Genomic DNA, 18,828 nt, shown 5'->3' on the forward strand with positions numbered 1-18,828 from the left:
ATTTAAACCCGTAGCACCAAAAAGGAAAACCCCATCCCCTAGTTCCGCTCCACCATGTACTGTACATGTCAACGAAGCTAAAAGTTACAAAATACAAATGAGACATTTATCCGGCATCCTGAACACGCGAGTTCAGGAATGCGGTACATTATGTAAAATAAAAGTGACAGTACAATGGTTAGTGCTGCTGCTTGGGTTTGCATGTTCCCAAGCATCCATGTGGGTTTTTTTCTTAGCTACTCCAGTTTCCTCCTACAGTCCAGAGAGGTGCTGTCCAGGTTCACTAACATCTCTAAATGGCTTGTGTGTGAGCAACGGACTAGTATACAGCACTATCCGGGGAGTAGCTGCACTTGAGCCCTGTACCTTGCCTGATTAGCTTCCATCTCACCAGCACCTTATAAGGATAAAGTTGCAAAACAGGGGGTCATTTGACAATGGAGTTTACTGGTTAAAAAATCAACAGAATATCGAAGACCTGTATATACGTAATAACCTATTTCGCTAACCTTATCAACCACATTTAAGAGGAGCTTCCAATAATTGCAACTTGGAGAAGACACATTCTTCCTCTTCCGAGTTAATTTCATGATACAATCCAGTAACACCAAGTCCTTACTCGTAGCCCAGTCTTAAGCAAAACGGGCACTACTACTCTGATACTAAAGTAGACAGAAGTTGTGTTGAGAAACTAACCATTAAAGCACAAAAACTAAGAAATATTGGAAATCTAATAAGTAACACATCTTGAATATGTATTTATGGAGATCTTTCCCAATCTTATTCCCAAAGTGCTCTCCATCTCACTTTGCATCTGCTAAGCTGACACACACTGTACACTCAGTACACAATGAAATACTGAGAATGAATGGCAATACACATACCATCTCTGCAGAAATTAAATGTGATGTGGAGGAAATATGAAGTCTTTGTTTTGTTTTTCATATTTAATAAGTGCAAAATTGATTGCCCATTTAAGCATTTGTGAAAAATGCCAGAATGAGAATCCTGGCACTTCTCTATTTATCATCTGAGCAAACCTGATGACAGCTCCCATCATTCCCCACACGGCCTTGAAAACTGGTTTGAACTGGTTAGGAAGAGGAAGGATGTCAGTCGATCTTCCATCATTCCCCCTTTAGTCAGAGAAAAGTCCAGCCTAGGGGACCTGACCCATGAAGATTTGCAGGTTGTTTACATAAAAAATGATTCTAATCAGTATGCTTTTTCATCCTAATAAAGGGAGCTCAACAGCATCTTTTTATGTTTTATTTAAAGGGTTCATGTACCTTTGACTATATTATTGAATGTAGTTACTTACCTGTCTGGATCCACAAATGATTTGATATGATAAGCTCATTTTCCCAATATGTCCTGTGGGCAATCTTGAATGATTTATTAAAGTAAACATGTGCCTGTCAATCTGGAGAACTGTCAAAACATGTACTGTATATGAACCTTTTAAAACATTATGGGTAGGAAAGGAGCAAAGGCTATGCTTTAAGTTCATGAACCAAGCAGGTGTATTTATATTAATAAGGACGGTGCTTAGTTCATGTGTTAAATCCTTTTTGCTGTTTTCTCCTGCTTCCACATCCTACAGGTCACTCATAAATCTGTTCCAAAGCTCTACCCCATCGGTACTGTACAAATGTTTTCCATTTCCTTGCTCAGTAATTTAAACTCATTCGGATTCTCAACGCACTCATCATCTGTTTTTTTATCTTTGCACTATATTAACATTTCAAAAATATATTTCATTCAAATGTTTATAAATGGCATTTACAAACACTGATTTGTTACCACAAGGTTTAAGTTCAGAGAACTAAAAGACTGTAACTCTCAAGTATTGTATTAAATCATGATTAAATCATGATTAAATCACAAATAGAAAAATAAAAAAATCTCCTAGCATCTTCGTTCCGAAACACGGGACGAATAAGCAACAATGTAATTTCCTATCAGAGTTAACATTGTAATTGTTAGGAGTGGCATCATTTAGTAAGAAACGCACATGGTGAAGGACAATTTTTTGCATTTCAAAGGTAGCAACCTTTGAAACCGGAAACATCAGCTCATCTTAAAGAAGAAAAGCCAGTTGCAACTCATGCCACAAAGCAACATTTAAAGATAAGCTTGTTCTTTCATGTGCAATATCTTTTATCTTTCTGTGTGAAAGTCTTTATTTACTGCCATGCATGACCTACAGCACAGACCCCCCAAGATACAGTATCACTTCATAACTGAGACTTATCCACAAACATCTTGTTTTCATGGCTTATCTAGTTTTACCATTCAGTTCGCAAGATGGCACCAAATTATGGTACTGCCAATAATCTTTTGTGTGTTTGAGAAATACACAATATTTTACCACAGGTGTTTTGTTCTTGTAGAAAGACGAACTTTAAGCAGAGGATTCCATTATGTAAGCACTAACAGAGTGAAATCCACAGAAAACAACGGCAGATCGGTTTCAAAGGAGCTTTAATTAGGACAGTGGTCATAGCTCTAAGGTGTTAGGTGTTTGCATCCTATGTCCCAGCTTGGCTGGGTTGGAGCTGGTCTGTCACTACTTGGAAAACAGAGATAAAATATCCTACTGATTTCAGCCAACCAAAGTCATTTGAACTTATTATTGTTATTTTTTTTATTTTGTTTTGTTAGTTTTGTTACTAATACTACTGCTATTTCTAAGCTTTGCATTTGTAAATTTGCATTAAAGTCCAGCAGTCGTATAATTAAATTATAAGATGGCACGGCATAATACAATTTATCATGCTAAAAAATGTCACATAAAGATGAAAAAAGGAGCAGCTTTCTAAGCTTCACTTCACAAATCTTTATGGATGGAATGACCTTTACTAATTTCTCTGCACCAGCTCACACATTGACAAAGCAAGTAAATCTAAGACCATTCTCAAGTCCTTGTCAAGGATGTCTACGTCTGGCCAGATTTGCACTGTATCTGCTCCAACTCATCAGCATCCCATTCTGAGCTACAGAGTCCTGGACTACAGAACCTAAACTTAATAAAATCCATATGGGGGCTGTAGTGCACCGAGATGAACACTTTTACCATCCGAACCGCTGGCAGTTCAAGAAGAAATTGTCCCCAGGGTGCAGAAAACTGCCTGCTATTGATTTATTATGAGGAACTTGCTAGCTGTGTTTTCCATTCTGTATACAGTAATCACATTTTTGATTATATAAGCAGGATGGAGAACTTTACTGCCCACACTTTATGGAAAAGAGGTTACCACAAAGCCACAGTGTACGTCATTTTACTTGAAATAAACAACCATAAACCTGCAACCTCAACAGTACTGAGTCTTGTAAAAGGCCTCGTTAAGAATCAGCATGCAGAAACATTACAGACAGCTATTACTTTGACAAATTCCTGTGTCCCACTGCTCTTTTCTCTTAACCTCAAATCCTTCATGTACACTTAAAGAAATTATATGTCCTCATTTCTATTTCAGGACACATACTCTATCAAAAATAATAAATTATTCAATTGAGTCCAATCTTGTGCTTGAAAGCATTACATCTGTCTCAAGAGCAAACCTGCTTAGTTCATACTATTTGAACCATGTAAAGAACTTTTGCATTCCTTTCTCTCCAGACAATAAACAGTACGGTAACAACAATACATCCATGTTTACTAATGTCTCACTTATTGCAAGTAAAGGAAAAATTTATTTTTTTTAAATAATGGTAGAATGACTGGAATCACACAGTTCGTGACATAATAAAGCTGTAATTCACATTAAAGATTTAGTGTACAGTACAGCACGTTATTTTACAAACAATAAAATAAGCCTAAACAGTGACATCAATAAGAGCAACCCCCCCAAAAAAATCATCAAAAGCTTACACTCTTCATAACATTTCAGAACTTTTGTTTATTTTTCCTAAACACAATAAAATCCAAGACAAAAATAAAAACTCCCTCTCGGTGGCATTCTCCACGTTTCTAAACCTAAAGACCAGAACAGAGACTGGAATCTCCAAGCCCTTGACTACATCAGCAGCACAACCAGCCTCCACCCTTCCCTCACTGGCAGAACAGATCCCATCACAAGTCCTGTATAAATAACACCAAGACCGGCCAGGGTGCAGTGCTGCCTGGAGAGAAAATACCGAGTCTCACGAGCAGGGCCAACAACTTTTTAGCTGTAGCCAGACCCATTTCTGCCTCTGTGTAAACCCAGATTAGAGTCCTCTTCATCCGTTTCTGAAACCTTGCAGCAGATTAAGAATTGATTCTTGTTTATAGTCAAACCAGGTTTGATACCCATCCCCTCACCCAGTACATGGTGTGTAATGGCCAAAACTGGAGTAAGGCTATAGGTGCCTGTGTTATAGTCAAAGGAAACCCAGTGTTACCTAAGAATTTCTACAGCAGATTATATCAAAAACATACTAGGAATGTTTTTTTTTTCTGGAAGATGGCAAATAAAATCAATTCAATTTGAAACCGTGACAGATATAGTTCACGGCGTAGCTGTAAACACTGGAAGGAAGTCATGAAAGCACGCATTTTGATGAAGAAATTAAATATTATGTATAGTTTTGTATTTTTCGCCAATCAGCAAATGATTTTCCAGATACAGATACAGAAAAAAATACAGTACATGCAGCCTGATTTAATTCCTAATTGCACACACCCTAAATGTACACACCCAGTCTTGTCCAGATTGCATGACTGGCAAAGGAGTCTTGGAATGCCCGTGGCCAGATTTCAGAAAAAGTAGTGCTGAGGCATCTTAAACACACAATGATCACACCAAAATCAATAAGACCAGGAAAGGTATTTGACATCCTTATCACACCCAGCAGAGAATGATGCATTCTTCAGCAAATTTTGTCACTCTTACATTTTTGCTTTTGCGACACCCTATAATACCAACTGTTTTTTTTATATATATACAGTAACACACAAATCTGCACGCTTACTGTAAATGATACAGTACACGTAACAAATAAAACGTTTTGCGCTGTGATTCCTTTGGCGGCAGTCAAAAAAGAAAAGATCAGAGAGCAGACACTGGTGTGAACAGCCTCATTAGGGTGATTCAATGCAGTGGTGAGGAGCGCAGGCGTCCCTCTGACATGTTGGCCTTTTCACATTAGCTGAGCCCTTTGATTGCACCGCATGAAGGGAAAGACTTTGGAGCAATCCACAAAGGTACTGCCTCAGGGCCAAGTAAACTGTGTCAATCAAGCGCGTCTGTAATGAGCACCAAATATCTTTTTTATTATTATTCCAGCAGTGGGAGGAATGTCAGATCAATAAAGATTTTTTTTCCTTCACTTGTGTTAACGAGGGGGAGAAGAGTAGGAGATGTAGCAAGAAGTATTAATGAATTCTGCCATAATTAACACTGCCTGGTTGCTTCAGTGATAAGGATGACTTAAGCCACCGATACCACAGGGACCTGGAAACTTGAAACAAGAGTGTTTTAGGGGCAGTGCTCTAAATTTCGAAAGATAAACCTGGGGAGGTTTGCAAACTAACACCAACAATCCTTAGAAATGGCGCATAAAATAGGTATGAAGGCGAATTTAGATTGGTGCAAAATATGAGACCACTTTTATTCCTTGGGAAACTAGGTGCTTCTGCATGTAAATTAAATCAGCAACATGGGTTTAAGCAAACACACAGTCTTGACTGGCACTAAAGTGATGATCTACAGTACATGTATGGGCAGTATTTAAGATCTTACTAAGCAGCACTTACAGAACGAAATGCTATAACATTTTAAAGATTAACAAAAGCTGAAACTCGAAGCAAAAATTGGTTGTAATGAGATTTCTCTTTCCCCCATTTTTCCGCTGTGCAATGATGTGTGAATCATGCAAACTTTGAAGCGTGTCGGTTTCAGAGAGACATTATATCACAGTCACCCTCTGGGCATCTAAGTAGCACTTAAGCAATTTGACGGCAACTTTATGGTTAGAGTGAAGAGGAAGGTTCAGGTTAAAGCTCCAGTTCAATGCTGTGCTTATGCTCATGTTAAGATGCGTTTGCTAAAATGCATGATTTCAGAACGTGTGAAAGGGTTTTTCTTTTGTGATTATTTCAAATGTGTCGTTTAGGAATGCAGTGACTCTTAAAACAAGTCTAATATTAGACATTGTGAATGCATCACTCAATCATATTGCAATAACATGCTAATGCTGTCATTCTGGAATTTTCTTAAGAGTAGATTTTACCAGCAGTGTTGAAAGGAGTTCATGACAAAAAGATACCTGCTTCTGACCTGATGATTCTTTCAGTTTTATTGATACCATTAAACATGCATTGATGCCTTTGCATGGACTTTGATCTGTTCCTCTTCCTCTTAATAACTTGAATTTTCTCTAAGCATCATAGTAAATACCAGTTTCTATTCAACTGAACTATCAGTTAAATTATATATAGTTAAAGCAAAAAAATACAATAAGGTCTGTGCCACATTCACAAATAAAAAGGACTTTTTCAACATATTGCATGAATTCATATTGTCATCCTTTATATGGAAAGTCTGATATTCAAAGACATTAATATTCTTTTCTTCCAGACTATATCAAACTCTGTTGTGAGAAAATAAAGATATAATCCACAAAAACACACACTATTCAAGAAAAGGAGTCAAACCTTTTTGATCTTTTCTTATTCTGTGAGCTTTATTTCAAGATTAAAGTCATCCTCCCTCAAAGTACTGCAGGGTATACAGTAGTTTGTCATTTCTATTTTATTTTTTGAACATTTACATTTCTTTTCAAAACTCAGTAGATAGTGGGAATTTTCCCAGGCAATTATTTTCTGCAAACTGTACTCTACTCATGCTATCCGAATAAGTCATGACTGACATGAATTTAAACCACTTGATCCGTGAACAAGACATCAAACGATCAATTCTCAGGGTGTTTCAACCAGTCAGGGCAGGTGGACCTCTTATGATCAGAACATCACGGGCTCAAGCCTGGTTCATGTCACTAGCTGACTGTGACTGGCGTTCCCTAGGTAACGGTGCACAACTGGTGGAGAGCCACCAAGGGCAGGGTGGGATAAGTCAGCCAGGGTTCTTCTGGCTCTTAGGCAACATGGCAACCCCTTTGGCTTCCTGGATGCTTGGAGTCTCGCAGTGCTGTTGGGGAGGCACACGCCTCTCTTCAGTCAGTGCTGGACCTGCCATAGGGGGCTGCATAGCCTGAGCCACGGTCACTGCAGAAGTCAGCTTCCTCAATTCCTCAATTCCCCCCACATGCGCTGGGAGGTTCAAAGCCAAGAGCCGAGACGCAATTGAAAAAGAAGCCATTCGTGTGGGGTACGTAAAAAATAACTGCCGGTTCTAAAATAAAGATACAACAAATTCTTAGTACTGAAGGCAAAGCGTAACACTCGCAATGAATCGTGATGGAGATCTTACTTCAGCAAGGCGAGAACATGTCTTGACTTCTAGACCGACTTCAATTAATGTCTTGTACTGAACTTTCAGTCCTCCCATAGAGAGAATCAGTTAATGTGCCATTGACATGTGCCAGTTACCAGCCCAGAAACCTTGATGCTTTATGGTGCTTTAAAGCAGAGCTGATGACCATTTGTGCACCTGACAGAAAAGGTGCTTCTCTATTGCTGAAGGTAGCAGCAACCCTACTGAAATTTAACTGAAGTGCTCTGCCTATCACAATATACAAGGAAGTGGGTGATTAAAGCACATTTCTGAGAAATGTTTCTGAGAACAGCTTAGAAAATCCCAGACTTTTTTCTTGATTCTGATTTATTACTTTGCTCTGTTCTGAAAGTTGATTTTCCTTTGTTTCAAACATCCTCAACCGGTGTTCGGGAGTACACAAAAGAAGGAACTGCTTCACGCCGTAATGATGCATGGATGTTTAGATTTTGAAGCCATACTTTAGCTTCTTAAACTCTACTCTGTGACAACATTAAAAAAATCTTTAAACAGTATATAAAGTACAGTACATAATAATATTCTACAGCAAAATTCTGAAACTATTTTTAAAGTGAGGTGCTACTACTTTTTCCATGGAATAGGTATAACCTTCTCATTTTTATTCTGTTTGCCTTTATTCAGCTTTATGTTTTGAAAATCAATCTAGATTTGTATGTTATCTGTCTTTTGACCATTGTGCTAAAATTAAAACCCCTAAAGGAAATGCTATACACAAGAAAGGTGAAATGGTAATTAAATACATAAATTCATTAATCATTCTTGAGAAGAGGTGGTGGATAACAGCAAAGTTACAAACTTTAATAACTGAAAACGATATAATGCAGTATCAGATTTATGAAATTGATTCACTTTTCCATGCAGGCCACATGCTTTTGAAAGTAAAATACGACAGAAAAGCTAGACTCTTCATTACATATCACACTTAAACTCCTAATTTTAAGAATGAGTAGACTGTGGATTCAAATTCTAGGTACTGCCAACTCATTTTTACTCAATAAAATACCTTCAATAAAAGGTATAAGATACAATAAAATAAAATACCTTCCATAAAAGGCCAGGTATTGTATAAAAGGATACAAATAGGAGTTGTTTTGCGAAAACAAGCAACTAAGAATATCTGTAATACCATCCAGTTTCACTGACAGAAAACATCTTAGTTCAGCAAAATGACCCAGGGTGGAGAGCAGCACAGCAGCACACTGATTAGTATGGCTGTCTCCCACCACGGAGGTCCTTGGTTCAGATCCTGGGCTGCTATCTGTGTGGAGTTTGTATGTTTTTATGGAACCTTTGTGTGGAGTTTCAAGCTGTGAAAGTTTGCTCTAGAGGAAAGGCAACAGTGCAGTGAAGATGGGTGACCAGCTCACTGTTTCCAAGGCCTGCCTGTTTCTTTCAGGTTATCAGTGTCCACCCAGCTCACAGGCCGTCTAATGAAGGTCTTCTGCTTGGAGCTATTGGCTGAACCCCTTTTCCACTGTGGCTTCATTAGCTGAAACTTGCTTGTGAAACCAGGCAATAAAAATCCTTAGCGACAATGTGTAATTTGCATAAAGCCTTTGCATTAAATATTCATTTTTTTGTGATCCAAACTAATCATTGACAGAATAAATGATGTCCCACACTACTTTGGAATTAATATTCTGATGCACCAATGAAAACTCAACAGTCTACACTTTACATCAATATCTCGTTGGCTACATAATGTTATTTACATTTTAAATAGTGCACAGATACTGTATCTTGGTTGATTGAGTATTATTGTTCCGTGGTATAATAAAACACTGAGTTTATGGCATATAATTTAATAAAACTGCCAACAGTCAGTGCTTTTTGAAAAAATGAACATCTTTCTACGAATCCTGTGCCCAATACATCTGTAGAAACACATGAACAAACATTAGCAAAAACTGACTAACGTCATTGGAGTGTGCTGATACAGTATACAGTAATTCTAAATCTATGAAACTTTTGTTTAATTTCATACTTTTCTTACTCCCTAGACATACCCTGGGCTCTTCAAATTATACAATTTTAGGATGGAAAGAATTAACATCAGAGCTTCAGACTTCAGAATTTGTGTAAACATCTAATTTGACCTGTCAAGACAGATCTACTAAGCTTTGTGCCACATGCAAGGAGTTTTCCATCCATTCCTGAAGCCAATTAAGATCATTTTTGCCAGAACGGTGGATAAACAGTCTTAAACGTTAATCCAAGATTTCCTGCTTGTCTAAAGTACATGAATACATACTGTAGGTTTATATACGGTATAGAAAGTTAATATCACAGGAAACTTTCTTACAAGTGTAAACCTAAATGTAGACAAAGAAGGTTTGCATCACATTGTTACTTGGCATCTTTTGATGACATACAGTTGTTTGCCTCTTTGCCTTTGTCTGTGCTTACTCCTTAATGACAGGTCTTGCTTAGTTTCTTGATTATTTTTAATTCAAAATAATTTAATTCAAATGTTCAATTAGTGTGCATCCCATCCAGGTATCCTGCCCTGTGCCCATTGCTTGCTGGGAGAGCCTCTGGCTCCCCCGGGATGTTGAATTGGATTAAGCGGTTAGGAAATGCATGGATATTCAATTTGTGTACATCGTCCTGCTGTACAACACAGTGCAGAGGTTACAGTTACTTGTGAGTTTCTTCGTTTGTAAACAAAATCTGAATACACCGGTCAAGACTTATGACATATGATTCCAATACCGTTAGGTGGAGATGAAATTGCAATTCAGAAAAGAACAAGCACAATGGAGCACACACCAGAGGAATTACAAGGGTCGTCCTACAGTAGGTAATGAATAAGTTAATAATGGAAATAACTGTGGGGTGGATGTGTGAGGAAAATTAAATCCACAGGGTTTCTTTGTTACTTAGCTTTCCGCTGAAGGGACACTGTGCATCTATAAACAAAACATCCCTGTACTCCCAAAATAGCTGTCAAGATGAAGAGGTTTATAAAGCAAAACAAACAAGTTTATGAGATGCATTATGTAGAGTACTTTGGAGTCAAGTTATACAACTCTAGTTTATAAAATAACAGAATACGCCAGGCATGCTTACTTCTCAATTCATTGCCCAGGCTCTCTCCTGTAATCACTGGCTGAAGCAAGTTTATTAGTGTTCCCAAAGACACGGTACTTTATTGACATTCTGAGTCTGCCTCGCAAAGCATTAGCCTCCCAATAAGAGCACCGCAGTCATCTGTTAAACCCGCACATGCTAATGTTTAATGCATACCGCAAACTCCATCAAGGTCTCTCTGCAGCTTGTGATCGCCTTTCTGAGAAGCCGAGAAGCTTGAATTCTTTTTTAACATGTTTCGGTGAATGACAGGGTGAGTTATCATGCCAGAATCAGTATTTACCACATTAGTGCTTCTTGTAAGGCAAACAAAACAGCCCATTTTCAGCCTGGTGCTGACTCCAAAATGAAAATCGCATTAGATTTTGTTTTGGATTGGCCCACTCTGTTGCCCAGCACAGTCTGTGTGGTACACATAGATAGAGAACAGATAGAGGGCACAGAAGGGCTCTAGTCTAGACATTAGATTTTGCACACTCTGATGCTCCGTCTCATCACTCAATTATCCACAAACTCCAATTATTTTAAGCCGCGTCACAATGCTGTTGGAAAACTCAAAACTAATGCAGCTGTTGAAAAGAGGTAGCATGTTTTATACCTGATTGTTTGTGCCTTTTCAGAAATAAAGACAGAGAAAGGGTTTCAAAACTGTTGCTATGCCCCACAGCACTGAGAACGCGCAGGCATTGAAGGATTGATCATTAAATCCGAGCCCTTTTTGGAAGTGTGGCTGATATGTGAAAGGAAAATAAAACAAATGTCAACCAAACATGTCCAAGAAGAGATTAATCTGTGAAAAAAAAGCAGTGGCTCACTTTCAAATGAATTCTTCACTGATGACTTGGCTCGAATCAATTGTTACTTTCTTGAAAGAGAGAGACAAACATGGCACAATGCATGCATTTTTTTTTAAACGTCGAGGTTTAAAAAGGTGTTTAAAAAGGTTTAAAAAGGTCCTGCTCTTTTTTTTTCTTATTTCTGACACCTGATCTGGCACCATCCTTTCCATTTTTTAAATTTGGACAAATTCTGCATATGCTTTTAGTTTTAATTTAGAGATTCTTCACCAAATTAGTGCTCATGAAAAGTGAGATGGCGGTATTTACAAGTCAAGAACAACAAAAGAAATAGTGACAGCTTCCTGTAACAGCTCTAAAAAATTCTGACAGTAAACCACTTCTTCTCTGACAGTTTCATACAAAGACACAGAGAAGTAATTTGAAACGATTGCATTCCATTGATAATATGACCTGCATTTAAGCATATTACCAAGTATCTATCAAGTAGGTGGAAGCAATTATAAAAAATAGAAATAATTCTCCTGTCAATAAGTATTCACATAATAGTAAGCCAGTTTTACCTTTAAAGAAGTCTGTGAATATCATTTTAAAAAGTCTCATGAAGTAAACGGCTTTGTGGAAGTTTCTTACACAGCAAAATCTTACTATTAATCTTTTACATGAAAAAAGTTCCCAAAATTTCAATATCATTATAAAGGTCTAGTATAATTTAGTTGAGAGAACCATTTTTTCCACAACTATAGGTGAACTTCAGCTTTACAATTGATCATGATCACATCCCTCTGTGTTTTAAAGAGGTCTGGGGTGCCAGTTTTGGGTGGATGATATAAAAATATGCCATTCTTTATTCTGGAACGAAACTACTGTAGCTGACCTGGAATGTAAAAGAAAGAGAAGAAAACAGAAAAGAGGTCCTCTGAAAACTGAGCCACCCACAGGAAATGCTCATTTATAATGGCATGAGAACAAATCTAGTGGAAAGAAAATTAAACTCATTCACTGCGTGCCTCAATTAAAACACAATTTTAGAACAATGTTCTTTTGGGTCATGATTCAACAGTGTGGAACACATAATAGCTGACATCATAATAACCCCATCTCCCCCCCCAAAAATAGAAACACCTGCCTTTAAAAATAATGTAGGCTTCACTGCTTTCCTAGGAAACTCTTAACTAGATTTTTTTTCAAGTTGTGATTCATTCGATTGCGCTGTCATTCCTCACTCAGCTAGCGATAAATCTGTGATAGAAGTCTCACTGAAGTGTGAGAAGTATGAGTTAGCCTACTGTAACTCACGTAGGAGAAGCATCCCATATTTAAAACATCAGTTGTCCAATGTTTCATTAATACATCAGCCTAGCATTCTAGATTATCATTCCTACCAAATGCCTCACCATGTTCCTTGGGGTAAATTACTTTAAAATGCCCCATCGTGAAGTTATCAAAATATTACACTATTATACTGCACATATCAAGATGTGTTTCACTATGGATTAAAGGGCAGAAATGCAGTAAACGTGTAGCTACAAGCTCACTGTGGAGATTGATATCTATCTGCATTCCCGGTCAAGGCTCAGACCCTGTATCCAGGTGGCAGCTTACATTCATGGCTGTCAGTACCTTCCCTAAATCCTAAATGACTTCCTGACTACTGTCCATACTGCATGGTGAACTGCAGCATTGCAAACTAGAGACTCTAGTATTGTATTGACCTCTACATTAACAGTAACTGGTTTGTATTACAAGGTCTGATCACACATACTGTACTATACTGTATACTGTATAGGATATACATTATTGAGGATTTAATTTTGCTTGGAGTATAAATCCTTTCATCATGCAAACTGGAGTTGGAGGTGGAGTTAAGGTGAAATATCTTGTATTCTATAAGACACAATGTTTAGACATTTTGCGAACTCAGATACATTTAGTGAATGTAAATATGCATTTCCCATATACTGTAGATCATACACAGAGTTTTGTCAGGGCGGTGTTTTGCTGTATTCAGTAGATGAGGTGTCGCTAGAGAATGAATCATTCATTTGCAAGTAGCCTAAAGATGCAACACAGTGCCGCAACACAAACAACTTTGATTTCTTAAAAGAGGCTGGAGTCACTTCTCTTGCAAATTCAAGATCAAATATATAGCTAAGAAAGCAAAATGCTTCATGTTTTTTAAGGGGAAACTCCTGCACTGATCCTACAGCAGGAATGCTTCTTTAATTCTAATGTAATGTTGCCTGTGACTGGAAAGGCAGCTGGGGTCCTGGAGTACAGGTTACAATCAAATGAACATTTCAGACCTTTTAAAAATCAGAGCATTCAATCATTCTGTTTCCACTTTTCCATGTCATTCAGATATGAATTAACCTATGAGGAAGAGATGACAGAGACCGGACTTTGAAATGTGTAAATGCAGGCTCTATATTTCTTCACAGTTGGATTTCTGGTTTTCCCTCCTTCGATAATGCTTTAAGCCAAGTGCACACACATCAAGGCCCACTATACTTCATATAGTACATTGTAAATGTCACTGAAATAACTGATACAGAGGACTAGCGCCTTGCTATATTGATTGTTACTACTGTACATTGGCTAAAAGAAAGGTTTCTGACACACCTTGTGTGTAAAGATTTCTGACAAATTATGTTGTTTTTTTATATATATTTTCCCACCTCTGATCCACTTTGAACATGATGAATTTCTTTCCAGGAAAAATGCCTCTGCAACGAATTTATCGGCTGTGCACTCTGACCATTTCATTTACAACCAATAAAGATTGAATTCTGATGAAGTGAGGGGGATCTAGGTTATCGGATGAGGTTTCAGATATAACATATATCTCATAACCTGTGACACCGGGAGGCTCTTTTAATTTCAGTAAGATGCTTTCTGCCAAGAACATAGAGACATTTCTTGCATGCAAAGTGCAAACTATGGTTGGATAAAATAATCTCTAATCATTCAATTCAAATATAAGAGCTTTTTCATTACCAGATAATTTATATAGTTTAAACACGAGTAAATGTACAGAAAATTATATAGCTGTGTTCCTTATTATTCCAAGTAATGCAAAATAAACCATGATGTCACCACCACCAAACTGTAAGCTCTTATCAATGCTTTTAGTCATCTAATTTCATACTAAAAAATTAATAATCTAAAGACCACATCCTCATAAGGACCTCAATCGAAATCGCCAGAGCTCTCTCTATTATTGTCCTTATAACAGTACTGGAAGTGGCGGTGCAAGATGTGCGCCAGTCAGAACCATCTTCGATTATTCAAGTTATGACTCCTTTTAGGGGTAATACTGAAAGGTCTCAAGCTGTCATCCTCAAGATGTCGTGGAGGATCATCATTTATGCTGTGAACAGAGAGAATCCTAGCCAGCCCATCCTTGTGTCAGTTTCCAATCGTGTTTCTTGCAGAATACCAGTCACAGCAATATCTATTAAAAGAGAACTGCAATGCTATTTTTGTTGGGGGGTAGCATTGATTAATGCATTTCAAACTACAATAAAAATAAAATGTACAGAGTAACTTATTAAATCTCCAATTTACATCACGAAAGAGATGACATTTCCAAATTTCCTGTGATTCAGAATGAGGTAACAAAATCTCTGGGGACATGAAGCAGCCCTATGACATTGTAAACAACTCTGTTAATCTCATAGAAATATTGCTCTCAACTTCGAGACAGTTTTGCCAACAAATACTACTCACTTGTTAACTCTGCATACAGATCGCATTGGGACATGACAACACGCCAATTTACAGTTCTTTCACAAAGTTCACGATTTGTGCTTAATTCAAAACGTGTTGTTTTTTTTCTGTTATGTCAATTAATTTATTGTCTTACCATGATTTAATAACTAGTCTGAGAAATTGGCAGCTCCCCTTAAAACCAGCAATATCTAGACCTGCATTCATAACAAGTATCTTTCATGGTTAAGCCATTTGAAAGCTCTGCAGCTAATGACAAAAGTAACAAATAGTCACTGAATCGTCAGACAAAAATGATGTGCCTTACAGGAGTGCAACTACTGTACATATTAACAATTGTTATCTCACTTTCAGAAACAACAATCTACATTGTATAGTTATGATTTTAAATTTCTCCACTATTAAACTGAATTGTTCATTAATTAATTATTCTTATTCTGCATTTTATTTCTTTTCACCAAGATACACCTAAATTCAGTTTAAGATTACTGTCTCTTGTCCTTTGTGAAATTTGCATAAATTGCCACAACTAAAGAAGTATAATGTGTATAAATATTTAATTATTGTGGCACTAATTAGAATTCATGAAACAAAACTGACAGCAGTGCTATCTTCAGCCAGACCACCTGAGGCCATGAGAGCCCTTTGAGAGACTTCAGGTAAACTCCAACTCTGAATTTACAACCGCTACCATAAAACTCTGCTCATGTCTTCAGGGAGAATGCAGAGTGGGGCTAACTTTTGCCAAAATTATCTGGTATTTTTTTTTGTAAAGTAATGACCATACACTTTGCTCTAAGCGAAGATCATCAGATTAATTCTGCTTTCAACCCCAGCAGAGGAGAGATGAAAGGCTTGCGTCTCAAGAGCTTATCTCTAGTTTTACTTCTTTATCTTTTAGTATTACCCAGTGCTACACAGCCAGCACTGCACAAATAGTTCAGATGGCAAAGGAAAAACACAAAAACATCACATTTTTTACTAAAACCACTACAAGATGCTTAACAGCTTACGGTTTCTACTAAAGCCAACACCGATATGCCAACCGAATTCAAACAACTATTAACACTTCCCTTGGTAATAGATGAGTCGTTTCACTAAGCATTAAAAGCCAACAGCAGCTGTTGAGCAAATGTAGACTGTTTTCCTGCTGAATCTTTCAAGAGAAAAATAAAATTGGACAGAAAATGAAAAGAGCAAGCATTATTGGCAGTTATTACTCAAGACCCGTCATCATACAGATGCTTAAGACTGGACAGATGAAAAAGATGGTGTAATTCATAGTAACATCTTAGATTTCATCACTGAATGTGTCTCAATATTTTCTGTTGAAACTACTCCTCTAGGTTAAGAGCTTGCTACTGCAGCCAACAGTCTCAATCAAGAAAGGCCTTGATGTCCTAAAATTCAGCCCATAGGCCTGTTGACAAAGCGCACTGAATTATGATCGAGTCGCTAACAGACCAAATGAGAAGAGATCTGACCGGCGTATTTGATCATTTTGTCAACAAAAAGTGGATTGACAGGAGAGAAACAACATCTGAAATCATTCAGCAAGCCATAGGTCAAAGAAATGGAATATGTATTTTGTAGTTCAAGAAGGTATCTGGGTCAGCATGCGTAGGCTGCAATGGAACAAGTACAGGTTTATGCCACGCTGAAAAGAGAAGAAAAGTAACAACATTTCGGCTGTGGAGCCTTTTTTGGGTGTGTATATACCAGTCCACAGGGTGCTCTGCCATCATAACTATTTTATTCCAATTTAAGCACTACGAATTCAAGTGTCAAACATTATAACAAATACTGTAGGTAATATAGCTGGATGAGGCAAAAGATATTAAATATTATATTCTGCCTTGTGCTCTTGGGCACATGCACTAACTTGTAAGATAAGATCACTTTATTGGCCATACACAGGGGCCCAGCAGAGTGGGATTCCACTGCCAGCCGTTGCATACGAACCAGCAACCTTACAACCACAGGCACATATCCTGAGCCGCTGAGCCACTGCACCACCCATGTGCACATACTGTATGTGCACATATGACTTGTGATTTTGATTGACTCAAAAATTGACTAAAAATCCATTAAAGATTTCTGATAAACAGGTAAGGCACACACTTATAATCCAGCAAAATATACTGTACATTTAAACTACTGTGTAGTGGTGCACAATGTCTGCTGCGTATTGAGATGGGTTCAGTACTCCATTAGTAAATAAAGTGGTTACCCTCCTATGTGTGAAGAGCCCTGGGATCATTTTCTGGGTTTAATCTTTTAGAATTTCTTATTTTTAGTTATAAACTCAAAAGAGGGAGACAACTTCATATTAGCTGTAAAATCCATACTTGAGTGATAACTCTCGAAATATACATGTTCATACATTCAGTATTAACATTAAACGCCTTTCCAACCCTAAACTTGGTGCTGTAAAATTAAATGCAACACGCTAACTCCAGCACCTCCAAATGTTCAGGTTGTTCTTTCCCGTACTGAATGTGTTTTCAGCATCGCACTGACGTTCATGCTCAGCATACAGGGATATAAACCGACTGCCTGATTAAATGACACCACATGGTGATCAGGATGCCGAGAGAGGAGGAGCAACAAGGCTCCTGACAGTACTTTGGCTCCTTTTATGCACACTTCCAGCGGTATTGTGAACTAGTGCTCTCGAAAAAGGTTAACGTGTAAATCACCAGGTCCCGTGAAAGACCAACCACTGTGAAAGACCAACTTTGCGCATTGGGAAACACTGGTGCTGCTTTTACTAACTTCATTTGAGAATTGGGAAACAAAGTGCTGGCAGCACAAAACACAGACTAAAGGGAACTGTGGGGTTATCAAATTTTAATAAGGCTCTGAAGGCAACTTTTCCCTGTAATTGCTTTGTATATTTTTCCTATGGGAACCCAGTCTGTTTATCAGTACAGTGCCAGCAAAGTCTTACACAAAGTCTGCATGATTTCATATTTTCCTACACCCATCTCACACGTTAAGAAACCTAATTTAATTTAAACCTTATATTCCACAAGGCTAATAATCTGCAGTACTTTAATTTGAAAACTCTTTTTTTGAGTTATTGTTGATTGAGATTTAAACTGATTTCTTGTTTTCAGTTGAAAATAACATCAAACTTGCATCAATTTCATTTGAATTGTCTCCAGGGATAAGAAAAAGTTACTAAATCATTGGAATACAGTACCCTGAACTCTTTTATCCACTGTATATACTTTAGGGCCCATAGGTTTATAACCAGATTTCCTTCAGGCATTTTTTAAACTACTGTACTTCCTAAGTAAAGCATACAGCATGCCTACAAACTTCTGATAGCATATACTATAGCTGTTTTGTCTAACTCTGGACCAAAATCCCTGCTTCCAGACATATAGCTACCAGTGTAAATCCATCATTGTACTGCAGCTAAGACCACAAACGTAGTAGTTATGTACTCTCTGCTAGTTCAAGATAATGTGCTGTACCTGTGAAGACAGTCTCTCAAGAGTACCATTCGGGGATGTCTCTTTTGCAAGTACAAGGCATTCCTAAACTGGGAATAACAAGCATTAAACTGTCTTTTGTTTGCTTCACTTTACTTTGAAAGAATGGAATTTTCAGCATAAACAAAGATTTCATTCTAGGGTTAACAACAGTAATACCTCTACTTCAAAGCGGTCACTGTCGGCTGGTTCAACACTTCACAACAATATTAATAGCTAGAGTCTCTTTTTCACACAGTGTGTTACGCATGG

General features: G+C 37.7%; 1 protein-coding gene across 1 annotated transcript in view; it reads right to left on the reverse strand.

Annotated features, from left to right (window-relative positions):
- The window catches only part of cdh13 (cadherin 13, H-cadherin (heart)), a 415,446-nt gene that overhangs the window by 283,814 nt on the left and 112,804 nt on the right, over positions 1 to 18,828 (reverse strand). The gene's annotated exons all lie outside the window — the stretch shown is intronic.

The sequence above is a fragment of the Lepisosteus oculatus genome, chromosome 20 (genome assembly GCF_040954835.1).
Source record: "Lepisosteus oculatus isolate fLepOcu1 chromosome 20, fLepOcu1.hap2, whole genome shotgun sequence".
NCBI lineage: Eukaryota > Metazoa > Chordata > Actinopteri > Semionotiformes > Lepisosteidae > Lepisosteus > Lepisosteus oculatus.